This window comes from Neophocaena asiaeorientalis, unplaced genomic scaffold (assembly GCF_003031525.2).
Source record: "Neophocaena asiaeorientalis asiaeorientalis breed wild unplaced genomic scaffold, Neophocaena_asiaeorientalis_V1.1 scaffold14, whole genome shotgun sequence".
Classification (NCBI taxonomy): domain Eukaryota; kingdom Metazoa; phylum Chordata; class Mammalia; order Artiodactyla; family Phocoenidae; genus Neophocaena; species Neophocaena asiaeorientalis.
The window spans coordinates 3,813,323-3,838,552 of record NW_020175192.1 but is presented as its reverse complement, the minus strand read 5'-3'; positions in this window follow the sequence as shown (position 1 = coordinate 3,838,552).

Below are 25,230 nucleotides of genomic sequence, written 5' to 3'. Positions count from 1 at the left end.
AGTCCTATGGATGGATTAGAAGAGATCCGTGGTCTCTGAGGTAATTCAGTGAAATATTAGATGATTCTTTTTGTAATAGATGATAGATGCAGCTGTATATTATATACTACACACAAAGGAATTGTCCTTATTACAAAGTAAGTGAACCTGAACTAATACTGTGCAAAATACATTTTCCACAGCAATTAAGAATAAACTATAAGTGATTCACTAAAATATTACCTAAAGCTTCAAACTATACAGAATTGCAAGTGATGGGCAAACATCACTACAGCATGGTTCTGGGGTTAACTACAATACTTTCCTATTGTGTTCTCATGAAGGTATCAGTGAGGCAGCTGAAAAATTCAGATTGGGACTGCTAAAGCTACAAGAGGAAAATGAGTGCTCTGTATAAAGGGTGCCCAATGTGAAGAAGACACAGAATGCAACTCTGGGGAGAAGGAAAGAAAACCTAGGAAGTGTTCAGAGATTTAGGAGGAGAATATAAGACAGTGAGACCACAAAGCCAAGGGGACACTTTCAAGTAAAAGTGAACACTCGATTGAAAGATCAAAGAGGATGAGAATTGAACATCAGTTACTGGTATCTCTCTCATCTGAGTCTAGACGAATAAAATGTAACAGCTCAATTTAAACTAGGTGTGTCTAATTCCACAATCTGTGATCTTTCCACCGTTCCATGCTACTTGTTATTAAAGTCAAACAAACGTACAAAGAAACCCGAGGTCCTGAAAAGACAAGTCAAATACCTATAGGCATAGAAATATATGCACTAATTATATGTTGATCCCACAGCTGGTAGATTCTTCACTGATCTAGACACTGGGCATCGACTGGCCAATAAAATAGGTATGATGTCTGCCCCTTGTGGAACTTCCAGTCCTATGAAGTTGCTAGATATTAACCAAATAGTCGTATTTAACAAGAGCTATGGAGGAAAAGTAACACGGGGTTCTAAAAGGATATAAGCAGAAGGACCCAACTTTGTATGAAATTCAATGATGGAATCTATTGAAACAGAAGTCTCCAGAGTGGCAGCAGTCGGTGAGATGGGATGGGCTGGGTTGGGGCTGACAGGTGATAGGAGAAACCCTGTTGAGTGCTGACAAGCTAGGGACGTCCAGGAGAGGTCAACATGGGCCAGATTATGTTAAAAAAAGCCATGTTTGTAGGTCTTTGTTTAAGATCTCCTGTGTAAGGCGAAGCCTTTACAAGGTATTGATTTTATATTTAATTCCCGCACCTTCCTGAGACCCTTACCAATGAACAGCACTGCTTCAAACAGGAAAATCAACATTATGGCTTTTCCTGGTAGCAAAGTGCAACTATTTTTTTTTCCTTTCTTCCTCTTCACTAAGCCAATTTAGAGACCACTGGACTTACCTTTGTAACACTGACATCATAATAGCCATGATTTGGCACAAATCTGAGAGCTAGTTGCTGGGAGAACGCTACTGGCGCAATTCTACCAGGTGGACCCAACCATACAAACGTAGTATTAGAACAGAGAGGACAGTGAAAGATACCAGGATGGAAGAGACAGTGCCTTTGATTTTAAGATGCAGCAAACCCACAAATTTTTCTTTTGAGAAAACAGTGTTAATCTTGTTTCAGTAAGAGTTAGGGTGACAGTCACACACCTAACATTTCTCTTGTAGACGGGGAACTCACCAAATCTGTTTGCCACATGAGTCTTTGCCTAGGGACAATGGTGCAGCTCAGCTGAGTAATGGTCCTGAAACCCACACAGCTGGGGCAGAGGTTGATAGGCACTGTTTGGACTGTGAGTGTACTAATGACTTAGCTCCATTCTCTGCATTATTTCCTGGACCCACCTAGCTTCAGTCAATCCCAAATCTTATCTGAGAAACTCCCATGTTTGTTTATATATGTATGTATATATATATATATTTTTTTCTATTAGAAGCAATTTGGCATGCAAGACTATAAGTCTCATGGCTTCATTATCCCCTTTTTTTATATAGTGAGAAAGTTCAACACAAATTTATCAGTAATTGATTAAACTAGTATACAAAAAAAAAAATCAGTAAGCATATGGAAGATTTGAATAACATGACTAGCAAACCTGATGAAATTGTCGTGGTTATAATCCTATAAGCCAAAACTATAGAGTATATCATTATAGAGTACATAGATTATTTGCAAAATAAGATTATGTCCTTATCCATAAGACAAATCTCAACAAATTTCAAAGAATACCATGCGGAATCTTTTTTCTGATGACAGTAAAATGCAGCTAGAAATCAGTTTAAAGATGCTTTTAAAGTCCACATATCATAGGCAGTTTTTTAAAAGGTAAAATAAACTTTATTAATTTTTATTAATACTATAAAACACTTTTAATCATGTAATGGAATCACTTGTATCTTTTTTTTTAGATTCTATACATAAGTGATGTCATATGGTATTTGTCTTTCTCTTTCTGTCTTACTTCACTTAGTAGGATCATCTCTAGATCCATCCATGTTGCTGCAAATGGCATGGTTTCATTCTTCTTTATGGCTGAGTAATATTCCATTGTACATATTCATCCACTTTTAAGTTCTTCAAATCACTCTCTTCAGTGTGGTACTCTTCCCCAGGTTATAATCTTGAATATCCTGCTTCTTGTGGAATATGCATTTGGGTAACCATCTGTTATAGGCAGAATTGTGTCTCCCTCTAAATTTATATGTTAAAGTCTTAACCTCCAGTACCTTCAGAATGTGACTGCATTTAGAGATGGGGCATTTAAAGTGGTAATTAAGGTAAAAGGAAGTCCTATGGCTGGTGCTCTTAAAAATATGACTGGTGTTCTACTACCATATATGAGTGTGTTCCTGCAAAAAGAGGAAATTAGGGGACTTCCCTGGTGGCGCAGTGGTTGAGAGTCTGCCTGCCGATGCAGGGGACACGGGTTCGTGCCCCGGTCCGGGAAGATCCCACATGCCGCGGAGCGGCTGGGCCCGTGAGCCATGGCCGCTGAGCCTGCGCGTCCGGAGCCTGCACTCCGCGACGGGAGAGGCCACAGCAGTGAGAGGCCCGCGTACTGCAAAACAAACAAACAAACAAACAAAACAAGAGGAAATTAGGACACAGACTAACACAGAGGGAAGATCTTGTGAGGACACAGGGAGAGGACGACCATCTGTAAGCCAAGGAGAGGCGTCAGAAGAAACCAAACCCGTCGACACCTTACTCGTGGACTTCTGCTCTCCAGAATTACAAGAAAATAGAGGTCTGTTGTTTAAGCCAGCTAGTCTGTGGTACTACGTTATGGCAGCCCAAGCAAAGTCATTTTACAAAACTGAGCACATCCCCTTCCTCTAAAAGTGATTCCTCTTTCTCAAAAAAGAAAATTTCAAGCTCATTCTTTCATTCTCATATTCATTGTTTACTGAGAAGTCACAAGTGATGGGAGTTGGGGTACAAATGTGCCTCGGTCACAGTTCCCGCTCAGAGCTCTCACATTCCATACATCCCACACAGGCTCATTCCTGTCACTAACACTTCCACTATTTCAACTCTCTCATTGCAAACTTTGGGTCATTTTCCTTTTTTCAACTTTCATTCTGGTCAGTCCTAGATTTCCAGTCTTTCATGGCAATGTTTTTTCCCATTTAATCTGAGTGCCAATTAATCCCTGGATTACAGGCATCATCTTCTAGTGGGCTTCTCCTTTTCCAGTTCTTTGCCTCACTCACCTCCTATCCATCTCACTTGGTTATTAGAGATATCAAATATAATTCCCTGTGCTATACAGTAGGTCCTTGTTTTTTAATCTATTTTATATATGGTAGTGTGTATCTGTTAATCCCCAATTCCCAATTTATCTCTTTCCACCCCCCTTTCCCCTTTGGTAACCATAAGTTTGTTTTCTATGTCTGTGAGTCTATTTCTGTTTTGTAAGTAAGTGCGTTTGTATCCTTTTTTTTGGATTCCATATATAAGTGATATCATATGATATTTGTCTTTCTCTGTCTGACTTACATCTCTTGGTATGATCATCTCTGGGTCCATCCATGTTGCTGCAACTGGCATGATTTCATTCTTTTTTTCATTTTTATTTTATATTGGAGTATAGTTGATTAAGAATTAGCATTTCATTCTTTTTTATGGCTGAGTAATATTCCTGTGTGTGTGTGTGTGTGTGTGTGTGTGTGTGTGTGTGTGTGTGTGTGTATACCTTATCTCCTTTGAGAGACACTGTAGTATCATAGATAGAAGCATATGTAGCTCTGGACCTGGACTTCCTGGGCTCAAATATGGGTGCTGACACCTATTCAGCTGGCCTACTTGGGTTCTAAGCTTTCTGGAACCCAGTTTCTCACTCTAGTGGTACCTGCCTCATAGGTTAGTTATGAAGATTCAATGAACTAATAAATACAGGGTGCATATACCAATGTTATTCTTCTAAAGAAAATAATAAATGACTGATTTCCTCTTACTTTGCCTGCCCTCTCTCTCAAGTTGTTCACCAGTATCCACAAGTCTCATTTCCAATCTCCAACATCTTCACTTCTCTCAACTTTCACCCTCCACCAACTTCTCAAACGACATCACCCTAAGTTAGGAGACTTGACACACCTAAACAAACACATTTAGTGGTGATGTAAGAATCTCAGAAAAGACTGTAGAGAAATTTTCAGAGGACTGGTGTGAGATTTATGGTTTTGCATAGGGATGGGTAAAACTCCAAGCACAAATCCATGCCAAAAATGAAGGCCACACTAATGCTGGGAAGAGATGAGCAGAATTACAAGAATGCATGCCTCCTGCTTTCAGGAAATACCAGACTTATTTCAGATCTACATGAAAGATCCTCAGAGGCCAGAAGGAAACAATCTTTTCTATTAGACAAAATTCCGTATTTCTGACTTAACCTATGTGCCACAGGCTATAGTAACAGCCTCTCTCTCTCAGTTGCTACGGGGCTTCATGTAAAACTAATCTCTAACAGAAGTAAAGCCAAAAGAGTAAATGAACATCCCTCTTCTGTATTATCCTCCAAGTTTTCTCATTTTTCTCTACTTTTGGTCTCTATTTTCTATCTATAAAAGAAGGAACTCGGATTCAATGGTTTCTAAAATGCTGTCCATGTATTGTCATCGATTTTCACATCGATTTGACACTGTATCAAGAGTTAGGAAGAATAATAAAAGTCCTCCCCTCTGGGAATATTCAGTCTAAATTGGGTAGACAGTACATACAATGAAAATGAGAAGCTATATGCTTTGTAACCAGGTAATGTATTTTGCCACTAATGACAAACAATGTGAAAAAAAAGTAAAGATGTGGTGCAGGGGAGGGAATAACCACCAAGGGATTGGGGGTTACAGAAGAGTTTACTGGAGCTGAATTTGGAGAACCAGACGTGACAGAAGGGAAGTTTCCTGGGAGGGAAACTGGGTGAGGCGTGTGTAGAGCTTGGCACGGCTCATTATCCAGTCCAGGGGTGAACTTGCCAACTGCTGTTCAGATTTCAGAGAGCAAGGTAGTGGAGAAAAGTTCAAAAAGGAATATTGAGAACACATTATGAAGGGGCTTGAATACCAGGCTCGGAGTCTGTCCTCTACTCTTAGGTTCCTGCCTCTCAAAATTTTCCACAGAAGTATGCCCAAGGCTGGTGAGAATATAGGAATGCTTGTATTGACTGAAGAAAAAAAACGCACAACCTAAACGTTGAGAATTATGTTCTATTCAGCAGACATTCTGAAGACTTCAAGCCCGGGACACAGCATGTCATATAGCTCTGAGGGGCTGCTCCCAAGAGGCAAGGGGGGAGCCGGGATATACAGGAGTTTTTGCAACAAAAAGCAGGTAGTCAGAGCATCAAAAGATTACTGTTAATTAAAGAAAACCAGACATCTCAAGTTAAGGAATTTAGAGTTTTTCTATGTATGAGGAGATGCAAGAGTCTGGGCTTACTGAAATCATTCCTTTGAAATGCACCTCGGCTACTGGGGCCAGTATCCTGTGTTTCTCATCCTGAGTGCCCTCAGGCTCACTGTTGGCAGCAGCAGTGGCTGATAGCTTGATGGCCTCAGCATCTTTGTTTGCTGATATGACAGGCAACACTTTTCATTCACACTGCTATTCTCTTCTGACTGTAAAGGGAAAAGTTTCGAAGTTTTATGATAACAATTTGTATGGATAATTTTCAAAATAAAATAACTCCATTCTATCTATTTTCATTTTATGATAATAATTTTAGCATTCTTTTACCAAAACTTCTAGAAAATCCAACCTGTAGGCAAATATCTTACCTTACAGCTTTCAATACCCCTGTACATACGTATAGCCGAATAACCCTTTAGGTAAGACTACTCCAACTAAAAAGCATAAGCTTTACGCTATGGAAAACCATTGCAAATATTTTGAAAAGAGAATCACACACTATTTCAGGGTGTGGCATAATTTAAAAAGAAACAAGAGCTGCAGGCGAATGCAAACTCCTTCTGTTCTAGGAGCCCCTTCCTTTTTCTGGACTTTTCCTCACACCCTGAGCACTTTGCAGGACTTTTCAGAGAGAGTGAAGACTATCGTCATCTTTACTAAACATCAGGTAGTCTTTACCTCTTCAAAGAACTTGCACATACATTATTTCATTTTTATTTCACCATATTCTTCGAAGAATGGCTCAGAGGCCAATAATGGGATACGAAGAGCTAGCCACTAGCAAAATATATGGATTTTGCCCTTTATTTGAGGACACTCTTTTATTAAAAAGTCAAACTCTGGGGACTTCCCTGGTGGCTCAGTGGTTAAGAATCTGCCTGCCAATGCAAGGGACACGGGTTCGAGCCCTGGTCCGGGAAGATCCCACATGCCGTGGAGCACCTAAGCCCGCGGGCCACAACTACTGAGCCTGCGTTCTAGAGCCCGCGAGCCACAACGACTGATCCCGTGTGCCGCAACTACTGAAGCCCGCGTGCCTACAGCCCGTGCTCCGCAGCAAGAGAAGCCACGGCAATGAGAAGCCTGCGCACCGCCATTAGAGAACGCCTACACAGCAGCAAAGACCCAACACAGCCAAAAGTAACTAAATAGTTAATTAATTAAAAAAAAAAAGTCAAACTCTGAAAAAGTTTCTACATTGAGAAATATTAAATTTCCAAGTACAAATCTTCACTCCACAATAACGAGGCCTTTCCTGCTTGGTGGGGTGAGACTATTTCCCATTAATTTATTTGTAAGAACAAGGTTAAGCACGTTGTTGTTGAGATTCTATGCATGCCGTCTGGCTCTGGTTCTTAGGAGTTGGGCAGAGATGGACTGTCCTTTCCTAGAAGGACAGCTGTTCTTGGGGCTGTTGTGAGGAATTCACTACCAAAACACGGCGCCCCCCACCTCCAGGGTCGTGACTGACAACCTTCATTTACACGTGCCTTGATGTCTGGTGTATGCTACCTTTTCATGATTCATAACTGTGGATATAATAGGATATTGGAATGTGCATGTTTCTCCTTGTGAATGAAAAATGTTGCTGCCATATCAGTAAACAAAGGATGTTGCAGCCATCAGGCCATCACATTAGAGCTGCCCCAACGGTGCACCTGAAGAGACTTAGGATGAGAAGCACAAGATACTGGCCCCAGATAGCTGAGGTGCATTCCAAAGGAATGGTTCCAGTGAGCCCAGACTTTGCATCTTCCCATGTATAGAAAAACTGCTAATTTCATTAACTTGAGATGTCTGGTTTTCTTTAATTAACAGTAATCTTTTGATATTCCGACTTCCTGCTTTTTGTTGCAAAAACTCCTGTATGTTCTGGCTCGCCCCCCTTGCCTCTTGGGAGCAGCCTCTCAGAGTTATCTGACATGCTGTGTCCCAGGCTTGAAGTCCTCAGAATGTCTGCTGAATAAAACATAATTCTCAACTTTTAGGTTGTGCAAGTTTTTTCAGCCTACATTCTTGCTGCTGTTTCTTCTTCATCCACCCAATGACCTTCAAACCAGAAAATTTTATAGGCTGAAACTCTGTGTGTGTGTTTAGGATGGAAGTTGATCCTATTTGAGGCCCATGAAATCTGAGTTGGAAACTTCCAAATAGATAATAGAAAAGTTGTGATTTAAACAGGCAGTCTGAAATGCTTACCTAACTCCAAATATCCCCCTCTGCCTACCTGCCAAGATTCTGCCAATATTAAGGTGTTCAAAAAAATTCCTTGTTGAAGCATAAATACGTTTTGGGGAGGAAAGATTTAAGGAGGTGGTGGTGAGGTTAAAGCCCAATTCAATATGTGCTCCACTTAGAATCTTAGAAACTTCTGGGAGGGTGATACATATGTAAGAGGTCAGTCTGCTCAAACTTCCACTTAAGAACATGTCTTATAATTGCCGAAATTATTCACCCAGCTTCAATACAAATGTCGCAAAGACCTAGGAATTCACCACTTAAAGAAGTAATTCCTTCCTTAATTACATCAGAATAACGGTATTTGTTTTAACAAGTATTGGGCTATACAACTTGCAGCATACTTCTTGCCTGTATTATCTCATTTATTTAACATAGTCATTTCAAGACATGCTTCTGAGTATTGACCCATAATCTGCCTTCATGAAGCTTCCATCGTTTGATCTCATCTGCCCAGAACAGCACATAAAATGTGGCATTCATGACAGCTTGTAATTTTTTTTTTTTTTTTTGCGGTACGCGGGCTTCTCACTGTTGTGGCCTCTCCCGTTGCGGAGCACAGGCTCCGGACGCGCAGGCTCAGCGGCCATGGCTCACGGGCCCAGCCACTCCGTGGCATGTGGGATCTTCCCGGACCCGGGCACGAACCCGTATCCCCCGCATGGGCAGGCTGACTTTTAACCACTGCGCCACCAGGGAAGCCCAAAGCTTGTAATATTAAAGATCACTCTCAAGCCAACTGTAGGACCATCTGGAGCATGTAGAGAAAGCCCCAAGGGAAAAGAGTTATTGACCCACTGACAAACAGCAAGGGCTTAGAGGGAAAAAATTATGTATGTATAAGGTTGCTTCTTGAAATTTGAATAGAAAAATAATCATAACTTGGATTATCGGCACTGGGAGATTAGTTAAGAAAATTACAGTGTGTGTATATCAGGTAATATAACTATTGACAATGATGACCTTGTTATGCATTTTGACCAGGAAAGATATCCATGGCATACTGAGTAAAAGAAGCTGCTTACAGAAAATATATATGATCCCAGTTAGCAAAATTATAAACGTATAAATTTCTAAATATGCATGAATAGATAGCAAATGAGTGTTTAATATTGGTTGTATTTGGATGGTGGGATCTGAAAGATTTTTAATATTTTTGTTCTTTAGATCTTTCAACAGGGACGCTTTATCATTTTCTCCCAAAGCAATATAGATATTTCGAACATAAAATAAGAATAAATGGCTGATTGGTGCATAGTTGGTACTCAGTACACATTTGCTGATTTGAAACTTCAAGGTAAAAAATGAAACACTGCCTAAGTCTTTTAAAATCAGAGAGAGAGAGAGAGAGAGAGAAAGAGGTATGTGTGTGTGAAGACAAAAAATGAAAGAAAAATACTTTCTGGGTGGTCTAAAAGAAGCAATGAAAACAAATAAAGAAAAAATGTCAAAGTTGAATTAAAAAAAAAAATAGAATTCCTAATGAGAGATGCACTGGATGGTGAACCAGAACCACAAGGGTAGGACTCTATTACTTGAGTCATGTTGAAAAACAAAAAACCACAAAACAACAAAAACCACTCATTTGTTTGTCTTTTCCTGTTTCTGAAAGTTGACCTTTAAGAGACGCTTCATTTCTTCTTTTCATTATAAGAAAATTGAAAAGGGTCATGATTATATGTTGGGTTTCTCCTAGGTGGCTGAAGCTTTAAGGTGAAACATCTCAGTGCTGAAGAGGGACCACTCGTGACTTAGCTGTTCACACACAGGGGAACTTGTTCTTTGTAAAATTCTAGCCTGGAGCTTTTGCAGTTGCCTGGGCCCCCGCTCTGTTGGTACATCATGGAAAATGAGGGCCTGCATTAGTGACACATGGGCTGTATTTAAACAGTATATTATGGCGTCCTGCCTGTGTATAGGTTTTGAGGAGGTCACAACACATCTGGTTTTAGTCTATCCTCATGGTTTGAGCAGGAAGTAAGTAGGCTCTGAAGATGCTGGTTTCCAACCAGTTCGAAGGGGGTTGTGAGGCTGCCTTTTGCAATGAAGTTGAGTACAAAGAGTAGTTTACCATCCCTTCTTTCTCCCTCTTATTTATGTGAGCTGATCCTTGAAACTCATCATTTCAAGCCATAAACATAAAACCAAAAATCAGGTTACAGAAATGGACCCATTACCAGGCTCCTCATGGCACCTTGTAATACTGTATTTCAAAATAAGTAGACTCCCAACTCCAGGTTCAAAAGCTTTCCCGAGTCCCAAGAATCTCAAGTCCTAAAATAAACCCTTTCAGCTGCCCCTGCTGTTTCTGTAGTTGCAATCTCCTTTACACCTTCCAGTTTCTTCATCTCTTCCTGTAATTTACAACATCCTACTCCACCTTCAACTGCTATGTTCTGACTTGTACTCTAACCATTCCATTGACTGCTCCATCCAAGGTGACCAATTCTCAAATTTCATGTCCTTGACATTGGTGAAAGGTTTGAACCTGGTATCCATCTCTTCCTCACTCTCTTCTATCTCTGTTTCCATAGATTCACACCATTCTATTCTTCCCCCTACTTCTCTTCCTTTTCCTTCACCCTGCTTTCATGGCACATGTTTTGTTTTCTTTCATTAAAGGTCTTTCTTATCCCTTCTCTCTCATTTTAATTCCCTTGGAGAATTAGCCACTACTGATATTTTTACATAGTTGACTACCATACCACTCACACAGCCTACTAAATACATCCAGTTGGATGTCCTATGGTCGTCGCAAATTCCACACGCCCAAATCAAACTGGTCCTCCTAACCTAAATCTAAATGCAAATCACAAACATTTACAAAGGTCTTACTCTGTCCACCATCTCAATTTTGAAGGCTGGAAGCTTTGCAGTTATGTTCTATTCTTCCATCTCCTGACATGTCCGTATTTTCACCAAAGTCTTTTCTCATTTCTTTGAAAGTTTGAATAACTATTCGAGTTTACCTCCCTGTCCATCCCTCCTCCTAATTACACAGATCTTTATGGTTGCAATTCTGGTGAATCCAAAATTTGTCCCCTCTGTACACAATTCAACCAGTACACCATTATCAAGCTAATTCTCTCGAAATACTGCATGTATTGGATTATTTCATTCCTCAAGAACATAAAATGATTTACCATTGGTAAGTGAAAAACAATAAATTTTCAGTCTAGTTTTCAAGGCTCTCCAAAATCCAACCTGTCCAATTGTTCCCATCTTTTAACCCACTACCCCACCACAGAAATCAAGTAAGACTATCTACTGGGTCTTTGGTCTAGTCATCTTAGCTAATTTCTTACATCTCCTTTTGCCTCTGAGACTCCAAACCTTCTGCCTAAGCATTTTCTATGGTCGGATGGGACTGAGTCCAAGTAGAGAACACCCCTTCCATGATCTTTTTCAGGGTTTTAAGTGGCTTTAAACTCAATAACCACAGTGAGAAGGAATTTTACTTATGAATTGTGGAAAAGGATTCTAAATGGGGAATAAAGTACTTTCATCTTACTTTTTGCCCGAAGCATCGTGTATAAATCGCTGCTGAAATTTCATATGAATAGAGCATTTCCTTCCTCACATCTGAATTCATATTGACTTTAAACTGGAACTAACAATAGTAAATGTGAGTTGTTGGAGAAAAGAATCCAATTCGAAGGGATTTAATAATAAGGTCTCTACTCATTTATATTCTCAGTAGGAAATGAGTATAATAAACACATTTCTGTTTTTATCCTTGAAACTATTCTCCATTGTAGGCCAATCTCAAGAGGTCTTTATACACATATGTAGGGGGGACTTTCTGTTTAGAAACTAAATAGAAGGCAAAACTTCATCCACCTTGGGTTTTTTATAAGCATTCTACATTGTTCTGAGAACTGAGAAGAATTCCAAATTTTCTTTGCTTTTGAAAGCCAGGGAGATGAAGATATGGTAAATATTCTCAAGTTAGTTATCTTAAGGTTATTTTATAAGTTGGCAATAGTTTTGAGTTTGCATTCATTGAACTATAAAATTTCCTGTTAGTGATTAAAGACTCTTTTTATTTAGAAGATAATAATTACTTATTAAAAACACTCCTGGCCCCAAAATTGATTTGAGGTGGCAAATAAGGATGGTTTGCAAAGTGAAGTATCACAGTCTGGGCAATCTTCCCAATTCTTTTTTCTGGTTACATTGTTTCCTAGAAGAGCGCCAGCTAACATTCACCACTTTACCACACTCCTAAGAATATCTGAAATAAAGGATGAATCTTTCTACCTCACAATCCTAGTCTGAAGATTAAATAACAGAGAGTTCATAGTAAAATAATGAGTTAGTGTTAGTGAAGAATTCTGCAGAAACCAGATCTTACCAATGAGGGGGTTTTTAGGGACTCTATACCACAAAGATGACCAATTGCATTGCTCATGGTTGGACTTCACATTATCTTCCCCTTTTCCCAGAAGTGGAAACATTCTGGTGCTTTTGTGCTCTTTGCATCTGTCTCTGTCCTTAGATCCAACCTCTCTCTACAGTCTTTTCTTGCAGAAAAAAAAACAGAAGAAAATAATTCCTTCTGGAGTTCCATAGTAACCAAACAGTCCCCTTTGATGATTTATGATTCTGAAGCATTATATTAACAAAGAGTTTCCAACACCACAGAAGGACCAGTTTCTCTTAAAACTTGAAGATAATCATCTAAATAAATCATACAAATCGAACACAAGCAACCTGACAAGCCAAGTGTCTACTTAAATCTGATGCAAAATAGGAAACTCAAAATGTGTAAAACAATGATTTCCTTTCGGAGAAATCATGGCTTCCTAATAAATAGTCTCTTAACAGTTTTTATCACTTACGCTTTCATGTAAAGTGGAGGGATTTCTGAGAAATGTTTTAAATTCACGGACTTTGGGGCTTAAATTGATTTTTAAAAATTTTGTATGAGGTATTAACATAGTTGATTTACAGTGTTGTGTTAGTTTCAGGTGTACATCAAAGTGATTCATCTGATTCTTTTACATTATAGGTTATTACAAGAAATTGAGTATAGTTGCCTGTGCTATACAGCAGGATCTAACTAAGTCGTTTTTGTAGCATTCTGATTTAAACAAGATCTACCGTAGAGCAGTGATCAAATTACCTAGCTTTTGGCCTCAATTGTCTCAAATGTAAAATGTTGTTGAATTGTCTAACCGTCTGAAGGAAGGAGGCCAGATCTCTTCTCAAAAGCCTGTTAAAGTGACCCTGTCTTTGCGTCCTCCTGTGATGAAGCAAATCCCATTTCTACTATAGCTCACATGCTGAGTCAGGATCCAGCTGGTGTAAGTAAGTGAACCAGGAGACGCCTTACATCTTATAATTGTAGCAGAACGCTTTTAAAGTATCTTTATTTTTCCTTAATAGGATGCAAAGCCGTGATCTCGCCCAAGGTTACAAAGGTATAAAAATGCTAATGTAATCTTTGTAAGTCTGTTATTGTTTCTCTGGCAGTAGTACGAGGTAAATCAAACCTATAGTGATACAGCGAAATCCAAGGCATTTTGACAGAAGTTCACTCTCCTTGGTTGCCAACAGCGATAATAGTTGTAAACAGCATATGGAAAACATCTGTATCTTGTATTTGGAGGATCTGGCTTACTTTTGTGTCTATTTTTAATTCCAAAAATGAGTTATTCAGCTTTCCCATGGAAGTTATTTTTTAATAGTTGTTATACATAATTAGCCCAGAATTCAACTACACATTTTTTATTTGACTTAATTTATAGAAAGATGATATTTATTTACACTTTTGCTTACCAACCTGAAAACTGAAAATGTGTAAAGTGCCTAGCATTCTCTTTACGTTTTTAAAGTGTTTGGATTCCCACAGTGTCTTAAAATTTTGTCTTGAGTAGAACACGCCCTCCCATCTCTACTCTTTTCTCATCTTTAAAAATCAGAGTGTGAAAATTTATATGAAAAGCTGTCCCTACCTCACAAAGTTATTATGATACTCAGGGAATAATAACATTAATAAAAGTAGTTACATTTATTGAACCTTGTTGTATAACAAAGAATCTGACTGGTCTTTGTCCCTGGTTCCTGGGAGGGAGATTCGAAATTCTTGGAAGTTTTTAAGTGATAAGAGTGTGTTTGTTACTCTTGGTAGAAACCCTGGGATCAGACATGGGTGACTCGTGGGAGGACCCTGGTTAGTTTCATGATCTAACCAGCATGAGGGCTGGTCATGCTGGAAAGATCAACCTTGGATTATGAACCATGAATCATACGGCCAGTGATTCAGTCAATTGTCTCTACGTAATTGCTACAGAGCAAGAGCTTGTGCGAAAGAAGTCAGGGAGCCAAACTCCGACAGTAGGTGTTTGCAGCAAAGTCAGGGCTTATTTGCAGGCCACCAAACAAGGAGAAGGGGTTGCACGTGCTCAAAAGACCCGAACTCCCTGACAGCTTTCAGGCAAGGGTTTTAAAGACAGTGTTAGGGGAGAGGGTTGTAGGATGGGTGATCAGCTTGTGGACCTTCTTCTCATTGGTTGGTGGTGAGGTAACAAGGTGATGTTTCAGGAATCTCAAACTTCTGGTCCCAACCATTCTAGGGTCTCCATGCTTGTGGCCCTCATGTAGTCCACCTGGGGGAGGGGATTAATTTCTACTGAACAACTCAGAGATATGTATCAGATTGTTATTCATAACCCTTTAGGGGGAACTATGAGTCCTGTAGCTCTACTGTCCTAATCTCTAACTGCTTGAGTCTGCTCTTTGGAACTTGGGGAAGGCCCAGGAGGCTAAAGTCTTTTATTCTATAAACAAGAAGTGGGGGACATAAAGGGACTTTTGTACCCGGGGAGGCCCCTCAGGGTCCTGCTTGATTTCCAGATGAAACCCAATAAAACTTTGGACACTGAAACTTCCTGGATTTTCCTGATGGGTGAACAAATCAGAACACAGGGTGAATTGCAACAGAGACATTGCTCTTCTAATTCAAGGGGATAGAAAGGTATATTGGAAGGCTTGAAAGAAGCTGTATTTGTTTTCATCAGTGAAGAGGTCATTCTTGTCTGTGTTTCCCAGACCATTTTTACTGAGCTGAGACCTTCTCTGTCTTCACATTGGCGGTTCAAACCATGTCTGTGAGACATTTAATGACGCCAAAACCTTTTCATATTAAAACTGACTTTGATGTGAGAACAAGGCTCTGTAATATACAAATTGTATGCAAATGATAAAGAGAACATATGCAAATTGAAAAATTTCAAAACTAAAGGGTCACATATAGCCAAAACCTTCTCTAAATTAAGAAGGAAATCACCATTTCTTTTCCCGGTTGAGAGAAGATATATCCAAAGATTTGACCAGGTTATGCCTCAGATGACTGGGTTTTACATTTTAAGTCCTTGAGTAAAGGTATTTTGTATAGTAATAAGGAATATAATTGAAAATTATTGTACTTGAACCTACTGGCCATTGCTTTGCGTGCCAGTAATTCTGACAGCCGTGAGTAGCAATCACAAGATAGATATTGGAAAATTTTGTAATATTAAATTGTTCTCAAAATGACAGAGAGATTTCACTCAGGAGTAGCACTGTGGGAAATAACCAAGATACCAAATAAGAAAGATTAACTCCATTGATTTTACAGGATTTAAAGAATAGCTCATTGAACCTGAAGAAGTAAGCAATATTATAGTAAACAAAAATAAACTGGGTAGAAACAGCCCAGGGAACAATATTCAATGTCCTGTGATAAGCCATAATGGAAAAGAATACAAAAAAGAATGTATACATATGTATTGGGACTTCCCTGGTGGCACAGTGGTTAAGAATCCGCCTGCCAATGCAGGGGACACAGGTTCGAGCCCTGGTCCGGGAAGATCCCACATGCCACAGAGCAGCTAAGCCCGTGTGCCACAACTACTGAGCCTGTGCTCTAGAGACCATGAGCCACAGCTACTGAGCCTATGCACCACAACTATTGAAGCCCCCATGCCCTAGAGCCCATGCTCCGCAACAAAGAGAAGCCACCTCAATGAGAAGCCCGTGCAACACAACGAAGAGTAGCCCCCGCTCACCGCAACTAGAGAAAGCCCGCGTGCAGCAGTGAAGACCCAACGCAGTCAGAAAGAAAGAAAAGAACGTTTGCTGTACAGCAGAAACTAACGCAACATTGTAAATCAACTATACGTCAACTATACGTCAATAAAAAAAATAATAAAATAATTAGATGAAAGGAATAGCAATATAAAAAATAAACTGGGAAGAGAGAGAGAAACAGCAATTAAATACAATGAATTAAAAGTTATCAAATAACTGAACTTGGGACAGAAATGACTGCCAAGTGTGAATTGTTGTGTGAAGCAGCTGGACTGGAAAGCAAATTATGCAGTGGACATAGCAACAAGCTCAGTTTATTATAGGGACCTTTAAATGACATCCCGGTACGTAAAGCTTTGTCAACGAGCTACAATCTAGAGCATAAACCAGAGTTTGCTTACACTGACTCACTAATTCAGAAGAACTAGTGGAAGTTACCAAGTTTAAATTACAGAACGTTTTTTTAAAAAAATTAAATTGTGTGACCTACATCAGACTGTTTTTGCCAGGGTGCATTATTTTTCGAGATGACAGGGAGTGAACTATAGTGAATAGCCAAGAGGAAATTCTTCATCAGAAATGTTAGAGTATTACAATAAACAATTTATTTTTTTATCCAACCAGTTTCATCATTCTGTAATGTGGACAGAGCAGCTTAATTGTCCAAAAATAAATTCTTTAATGTAAGTAAGTTGCTTATCCTTTTAAGTAATTTCAAACATCTCTACTTTATTTTAATTTGACGATTCATTTGCTTTGTAAGCATATTAATAATGAACGAACACTTGCTAAATTTCTCTTCTTAAACATTGTTTCACCTTGTCTCTGAGCATCACTAAAGTTTCTCTGTTTCCTAGTAGACTGAGTCCAACACTTTCCATAACGTAGCCTCACCCAAAGGATTTAAAACGTTACTAGTTCTCTTTGGCAAATCCTCCTTTTTGGCAGGGTTTTTATTTACTGTTTTCTGCCAGCATGTATTCAGTTTTGATTCCAAGCTTTTGCATACCCTGTTTCTTGCTGGAATTGTTTTTTGTTTTCCCGCCTACTTAAGAACCTACATAAATTTTAACCCCTCAAATCACTCATCACCTTCTTGGTGAATTCTTCCCTGACTATGATCCATGCGGCTTCACACTGAATCCTTCACAGTTTTCAGTTGCAGTTGTATGACTGAGAAATTAGGTAAGTGCCAGGCCATATGATTCTCAAGTTGGTTGTCTTACTCTTTTCATCCATTTAAGGCACACATCATGTCTGGAACTTTATTGGTTTCTTTCCAATAAATTAATGAGAATAGCATTGCGTGCATGATATTGCAAAAGACTGACAATTTATAGAGTACTTCCTTTATATGATGAAATAAATAATTGACAATAGACATAAAGTTTCCTTAAAATGATGAAAAGACTCGGGTCAGATCTACTTGAGAATGACAGGTGAACATGGGAGGAGGTTCCCATGAAGACCATCTGAAATGTCCCAGGTCAGTAGACAGATGTACGTGTGCCTAGGAACACAATGCTACCCGGTGTCCAAACAATAGAAGAAGAAAAAGTTATGTCCCCAATTTCCAATGACATGATTTACAGAGGCCACCTGAAACTTGGCACAAGCAAGTCTGGAAGAGTGACACCAAGGCTCCAGAAGAACAATAAAATGCCTGCCTCTCTTAAGCAAGATTAAACTGAAAGCCCCAGAGAGGGAAATACAGGATTTCCCCTGGCCATCAGGACAGTGAGTCAGCGTCGCCTGCCCTAAACAACGGATGGAGACACCGCCACTTAGAGACCTTTCATCTTTATCCTTTTTTTAGCAAAGCTTGTGCCCTATTTTCATAGGTAGGACGTCTGACGCCTCACCCACTGCCTCTCTTCACCATCGTTTGTTAAACAGGAAATTGGCAACATTCTTTCCAGGAATGGGGACGAGGTCTGCTGTCAACCAAAATGAAGGCAAAGAAGCAAAACGTTTTAACTCAGTTTAAGTGAAGCTTAATATCTATTTACAAAGGCCACTTTAGATAGGATTACCCAGAATCAAAGGTATGACCCTAAAACCTAGAAACTCACCTCCTGAAAAAAAATATGCATGCCCAGTGTTCAGCAAGGATTGTTCTATTTTAAACCCAGGATATGAAGAAAAGAACATTGTTTCTTAAATTCATACTTTTATTGATTCAATGCCATTATCCATTACGACCCCAAAATGATCACATAAATCCACACACCAGAGCAGTGTAAAGGCCCACATTCTGTGCTGTAAACTGTCACTTTCATTTCTTAGAAAAGGTCTAACGCCTTGAGTATATTCCACACTGGGACCCACTAGACTGTCCCTGGGTCTATCAGTTAGGAATCGCATTTGGCTGCTAGTAACAGGAACTCCAAACTCACTGGCTTAAACAATTTAGGGGTTATTTATTTTTCCCGTTGGAAGTAGACAGTCCAGAGTTGGTATGGGAACTTCTCAATTCCAACTGGGAGGCAGTCTCCTCTGACCTCTGTGCTTCTCCGTCCTTAGGGGTGTAACCCTTGTCCTCACATTTTCAAAACGTCCACAAGAGCCATCGTGTAGGGGAAGGGGGAAGGAAAACAGTATGGCAACTGTGCTAGTTCCCTTTAAAGAGCTTTCTGGGGAGCCCCACTCCCCAGAACTCAGTCATGGGGCCACATTCTACTGCTGGCAAAGCTCGGAGTGTAGTATTTTATCCAGGCTCTGTTAGAAAGGAAAAGAGGAAGAACAGTTATTGTGCAGGTAACGGTCTCCACTACAGCAGAGAAGCCCACTGCGATGGCTGTTCATGGTCAGAAGTCTGCCAAGCAAAGCAGCCTCGAGAGACCCTCTGTCTCCCCATGTATTAATGCTTAGTTCACAACTAGGGTGAAAATATGAGTAACTGCCATGGATTAAACATCACGTACTACATTGTGTGTCCTTTTCTTAATGTTTGCAATACTTCTTCATTTCTACAACACCTTTAACAGCCCTCAAAACAACAAAATATCAATATTTAGTATCCAATGGGTGTAAAAAGACCTGCATTACAGGGCGTTTCTAGGTTGTCTTGTGTTCATTGCTTTCTGTTGCATTTGTTTAGGATTTTAGCAATGTTTGTTTACAGACCGTTTGGCCAAGCTCTGATGAGCTCTTTCAAATAAGGTTCTGCACTGAGACTTACTAGGACTCTTTAAGAGGTTAATCTAGAGACAGTTCTATTTCTTTGGATTTTTTTTTTTTTTTTTTTGGCCTTACCCAAAAGCAAGATCCAGATTCCTTGTAGTTTTGCCCCATTAGAGGATCATTACTTCTCCTTCAGAAATGGTGTCTAGTACTTCACACCAGCCCAGGGATACCTCAAACATCACAGAAATAGCAGGGGGCACAACTTCCCTTAAGGGACTTAATTGCTCTTTTCACTTGCCAACTCAGCATTTTATATTCTCCACTTATGCCATTGGGTTTAAACGGTTTAGGTTTTTTTTTTTTTCTTTTCCAGAATTCCCATTGCTACGTCAAGGGGTTAAGCTTCTCACCCCTCTCACATTTAATAGGAAAACACACTTACTAGGAAACATGTCCTAGGAACCATCTGTTTCTGCTTCCTCCTGAACCCAGGCTGATGCAGAATAATCGTGATTATAAATGTGGAGCCCTGAATTGGATTCAACTTCAGTCACCTCAGTTTGCCCACTAATGTATATAGAGTTCATCCTCCTTGTTCACGGGTTCTGTATTGTTAAGTTCACAGACTCACTAAAATGTATCTGCAATCCCAAATCAATATGCATGGCATTTTCACAGTCATTTGCAGACGTGGAAGTGGCAGAAAAAAGGTGCATAGTCCAACACACACGTGCCCAGCTGAGGTCGACCAAGGAGATACTGTGCCTTTTTGTTGCAGTGCTCATACAGTAAACAGGTGTCTTTTTTTTTGTGGTCCCTTTAGTGCCACATGTTTGTGCTTTTTATTGGTGATTTTGCTGTTTTAAAATAGTCCCCAGATGTACTGCTGTGCTGTCCAGTGCGATCTCCATTAGGGAGAAAACATACGCTAAATAACCTTCTTTGGCACATGAGTTAGAGGGCTGTTGGCTGTGAGTTCAAGGTTAATTAATCAACAATGCATATTAAATGCCTTTAAGCAGAAATGCACCATAATATCAGGTATACGTTGATTGATTGATGAAAATGTGACCAGAGACTTTCAGGAACCTAACAGGATACTTCCCCTACAAGCGGCGGTTCAGTATTGACTCATTCGGTGTCCACGGGGACTTCATAGACCATAACTGCTGTGAATAATGAGAATCAGTCGTATTCTGTTCCAATCAGCCCTTTCTCTGGGCAGTCCAACCAGAGTATTTAAGCCTTTATTATTCTTGATATCCTGCCTCCATGGTCTAACTGCCTATGTTGTTGAACCCAGAGTCATTATTCTCTGTTATAGAGAGATGAGGGAGGAAAAAAAAAAAAAAAGAAAACAGAAAGAGATTTTCCAATCTCTCTTTTATGAATAATAAGAAAAATAAATAGGAGTATGTAATTTTGTACTCTACGATTGAGTCTTAGAGTCTGTATTTAATCGCTTCAGTTTTCCAGACTTTATCTACATGGAGCTGATTTTCAGAGAAAAACCAACTCATTTCCTAAAAGCATGCATAGATGCACCGCGGCGGTCAAGGATGCCCAGTGGTTCTAGCTGGTGGTATCGCTCGAAGCAGATACTGTGCTAAATTTTCTCCTCCCTCTCTTTCTCTCTAACGCACACGCACACACACACAGTCACACACGCAGCACTCACAGAAACACACACAATTGTCTTGCATGCTTAAGACAATTTCTATTCAACATCATTCACTCATTTAATGACCATGTATCTAGTATCTGTGGTGGAATACGTAAATCTTTGTGGGAGATGAACTGATGGCTAAGATTCAGATGAAGTCCTCAGGGAACTCAGGATCCAGTGGAGCAGTTACTAAGAGAGATTGGGACACACTAAGACAAAGGAGGGCGGAGCAGTGGTGTGTGCTTATTCCCCACCCCCTTGACATTATTGAGTCTTGGCTAGATAAAGCTAGATGCCTATAAGCAGAAATGTGTGCAAAATGACAAAAGAGAGGGTGTGTGTGTTTGCATCTGTGTCTGTGTGTGTATGTGTCCTCAGTCTCCCATCTCTGTGGCAGGTACAATATCATTCTAGGCAAGGAGATCTTTTCAAAAGAATATGAAGCAAGACCTGGGTGTAGGTTCATAACGGCCCGTTTCTTCAGCTTTGATTGGGAGCTCTTTCATGTGGCCTTGTGAACACTTTTTAAATGTCACAAGTTTCAGTTTTGATTTTTAAGGTTAGTGAAACTCTATAATTTACTTAAAGTCACTAGCAATTTATCTTGTCATGTCCTGCACTGTCAGGAACCCCAGAGATGACATGGAATTTATGGGAAGTATCAGATTTTTAAGTCTCAAAGAGAATGTAACATTTATCATATTCTTTCTTCCTGGTTTTTGCATGATGTGATTAACTTACCTTTGTATAAGATAAAGAAAAGCTGAAGACTGGTTGACAAATCCAAAGCCTCTGGCTTATGACGTCCCTGGAAGACTCATGCTTCTTCTGGGATTTTCTACTATTTTCCTCATTGTATATGAAATCCTGTTGAATGAAAATGAGCCCTTAGACCGTATCCCCTTGAAAAATCATATAACAGAACCTGAATTTAACCCAAGATCTCCTTCTCAATTCTAAAAAGTGAGATGTGCACCCAGACAGAAAACAGAAAGAGAGAGAGAGAGAGAGAGAGAAGAAAAAAAAATCTTGGCAGTAGCTGTACAGCTACCACAATAATACATTATACGTACACTCAACCTCCTTTCAGAAGTTAATTGAGATGGCCTACAAAATTAAATATTAAATAATTAAAATAATGATCAAATTTTTTTTAAAAAAAGCAATAAAGGAGGGAAGCAGTTATGAAGAAAACACTGAGCAAAGACAATTACCAAAACTGAACACCACAATGTAACTCTGAGCTTCCTGCAACTAAAGCAAAAGTTGAAAATACATAAAACCAAATCCTTCATTATCTTATTAATGGAGAGAAAACATTGTATTAGGAGATCCTACTTCCTCTTGGAGTTTGATGTCCTAATAAAAAGTGCATTGTGTGAATGAATTTATCTATAAAACAGAAACAGACTCACAGACGTAGAGAACAGACTTGTGGTTGCCAAGGGGGAGGGGGAGGGAGAGGGACAGACTGGGAGTTTGGGGTTAGTAGATGCAAACTATTATATACAGAATGGATAAACAACAAGGTCCTACTGTACAGCACAGAGAACTATATCCAATCGCCTGGGATAAACCATAGTAGAAAAGAATATAAAAAAAGAATGTATACATGTGTATAACTGAGTCACTCTGTCCTACAACAGAAATTAGCGCAACATTGTATCTCAACTTATGCTTCAATTAAAAAAAAAAGTGCATCGTGTGAATCATTACAGGAACCAGATTTAAATCCATGTGTGTCCGCCTATTGCCTTCAGCTATATGGGCAGGGCACAATCACCTTCTGTTCAAGCGCTCTTTTAATGGAAGGTGGAAGGGACACAGTGGCCCTTACTCTCCAAAGGTGTGGCGTGCCAGTGTGATGGCATCTCACATACCTCACCTCTGTCTGAGGACTTAGCTTGTGTGCTGGGGCAGCAGCTGGGTCTGCATCTCCTCCAGCTCCTCTGGTTTCTGCTGGATCTTGTTTCAGCTTCAAGTCCTAATTTGAGTGTGTGTGTGTAGTTCTGTGGCAAAGGACAATAGTTTTAGTCGCAGGTCACTGGTGTCATCAAAGTCAGAAGTGGTAAGAGAGGTGGGTTGGAGTTTATCATTCTGGATTCATCCCTACAGGTTCCAGTGTGCCCTCACCCTTCCCCAGTTCACTTCCGGTTTTATTTCCTGACTGTGGGTCTTACTGACCCACGGGGACATTATTCCCACCACTAGAGTCAGAGAAAAGTCTTCTGTAGACTTCTTCAGGTGCTTCCATAAATAAATAAGGTCTAATTCCCATAATAAATCCCTTAGTCCATATCATTTTTAGTTCTGTTTTGCCTGATCAAACTTTACCTGTTAAATATTTGATGCCTGGAATTGGGGTACTGTCAAAATGGAAGCCTAAAACATGTGACATTCTCTTCCAGACTATATGGTGGGCAAAATCTAGGATGTTGATGACTATAAGCCTTAAAGACAGTGAGAAAATTGTTATTGGCTGCTAAGGAAAAAAAAATTGTTATGTAATGGCAGAAATTTTGACAGCACTATGGTCTATACTAACGTGGAAAATAGAAAGTATACCTAATGAAGTAGAGTGGTTGGCTAAGGGAATTTCTAAGCAGAACTTTGAAAATGCCAATTAATTTCTTTTAGTCACATACGATAAGGTATCAATAGAGAGATAAGTTAAAATAAAGTAGTAGGTCTGTTTGTAAGCAGAATTTTGAAACAATATAAAAGAGTCAGGCCTTGCTGGATTTGAAAATAAAACCAGTTCTGATTTCTACCTTCTCTAGATGGCAAAAGACTCTCAAAGTAAGAAATAGCCTTGGCATAAAGAACAAATCCAGGAGTGTGTCTGTAAGACCCTTTGTTAAACTTCAAAATGATTTAAGGATATGTCTTGTAAACTCTCTCAACTAGACCAAAAGGGTTTCAACCAACGGAAGGGTGTTAGCTCACAGAATCCAGACTCTCAGTCCAAGCTGGGGAATTGTGGGCATGGATTTTGTCTAATGCAATAAATCCTAATAAGATTTATAGAAAATCTAGAAAACGCTGTAATATAAGTACACTACCCGAAGCATTGTATACTTGGATTAGAAGCAATAGAGACAGGGCTTCAGGAAGCAGGATGAGAAAGCTACTAAAGTGGAAAAAATGAGTCACATCTTATGGCAAAGGAAGGGTGTTCCAGAGTGAAGAGCTCATAGTTCTAAGAGCAGAGCTAAAATGGCCAAAAAAAAAAAAAAAAAAATCATACCCAAGGAGAATCTAATTAAGAAACTGGTGCTATGTGTCCAGATCAGTTTCAGTATTGCTATGGACCAGTGTATGCTGTAGGCCTCCCCTTTCTGTTCTTATTAAATGAGAATGTCTATTTCAGTCATTCTTGCATTAGTTTGCTGGCATGTCATAACAAAGTACCACACAATGCGTGGCTTAAACAATAGAAATTTATTGTCTCGTGGTGCTGGAAGCTAGAAGTCCAAGATCAAGGTGACAGCAGTGTTGGTTTCTTCTGAGAATTGGGAGAAGGGTTTGTTGCAGGGCAATCTCCTTGGCTTATAGATGGCTGTCTTCTTTCTATGTTTTTTTTTTTTTTTTTTTTTTTTTTCCGCGGCATGTTGGATCTTCCTGGACCGGGGCACGAACCCGCATCCCCAGCATCGGCAGGCGGACTCTCAACCACTGCGCCACCAGGGAAGCCCTCTCTCTATGTGTTCTTCATATTACCTTCCCTCTCTGCATGCCTGTGTCCAAATTTCCCCTTTTTAAAAAAAGAAATTCCAGTTATATTAGATTAAGGGTCCATCCATCTCCAGTATGACCTCACCTGAACTAATTTTATATGCAATGGCCCTGTTTCCAAATAGGGACCCATTCTGAGGCACGGGTGGTTAGAACATCAACATGAGAATTTACAGGAGACAGGATTCAACCCATCACAATTCTATCCCTATATCACTGTTGTAGGTTGAGTGCGTACATTGGTGGTGGGGAGGCTAGCTAACATATTTATAGGTTTACAGATTGAGAGGGGATGTTCTTGAGTTACTGTCCAAGAAACCTCCTCTGTACCTGTACTTCATTTGGATGGAGAGACCCTGGACTTTGTGATGATACTGTAATTGGATCAAATTTTAGAGGTCTTGGAAGAAGTCTAAGTGTATTTTGCATGTGACTGTTACCTAGAAGAGCCACGACAGACTCTCTCATCCCATTCAGTCTTCTGGAATGTGA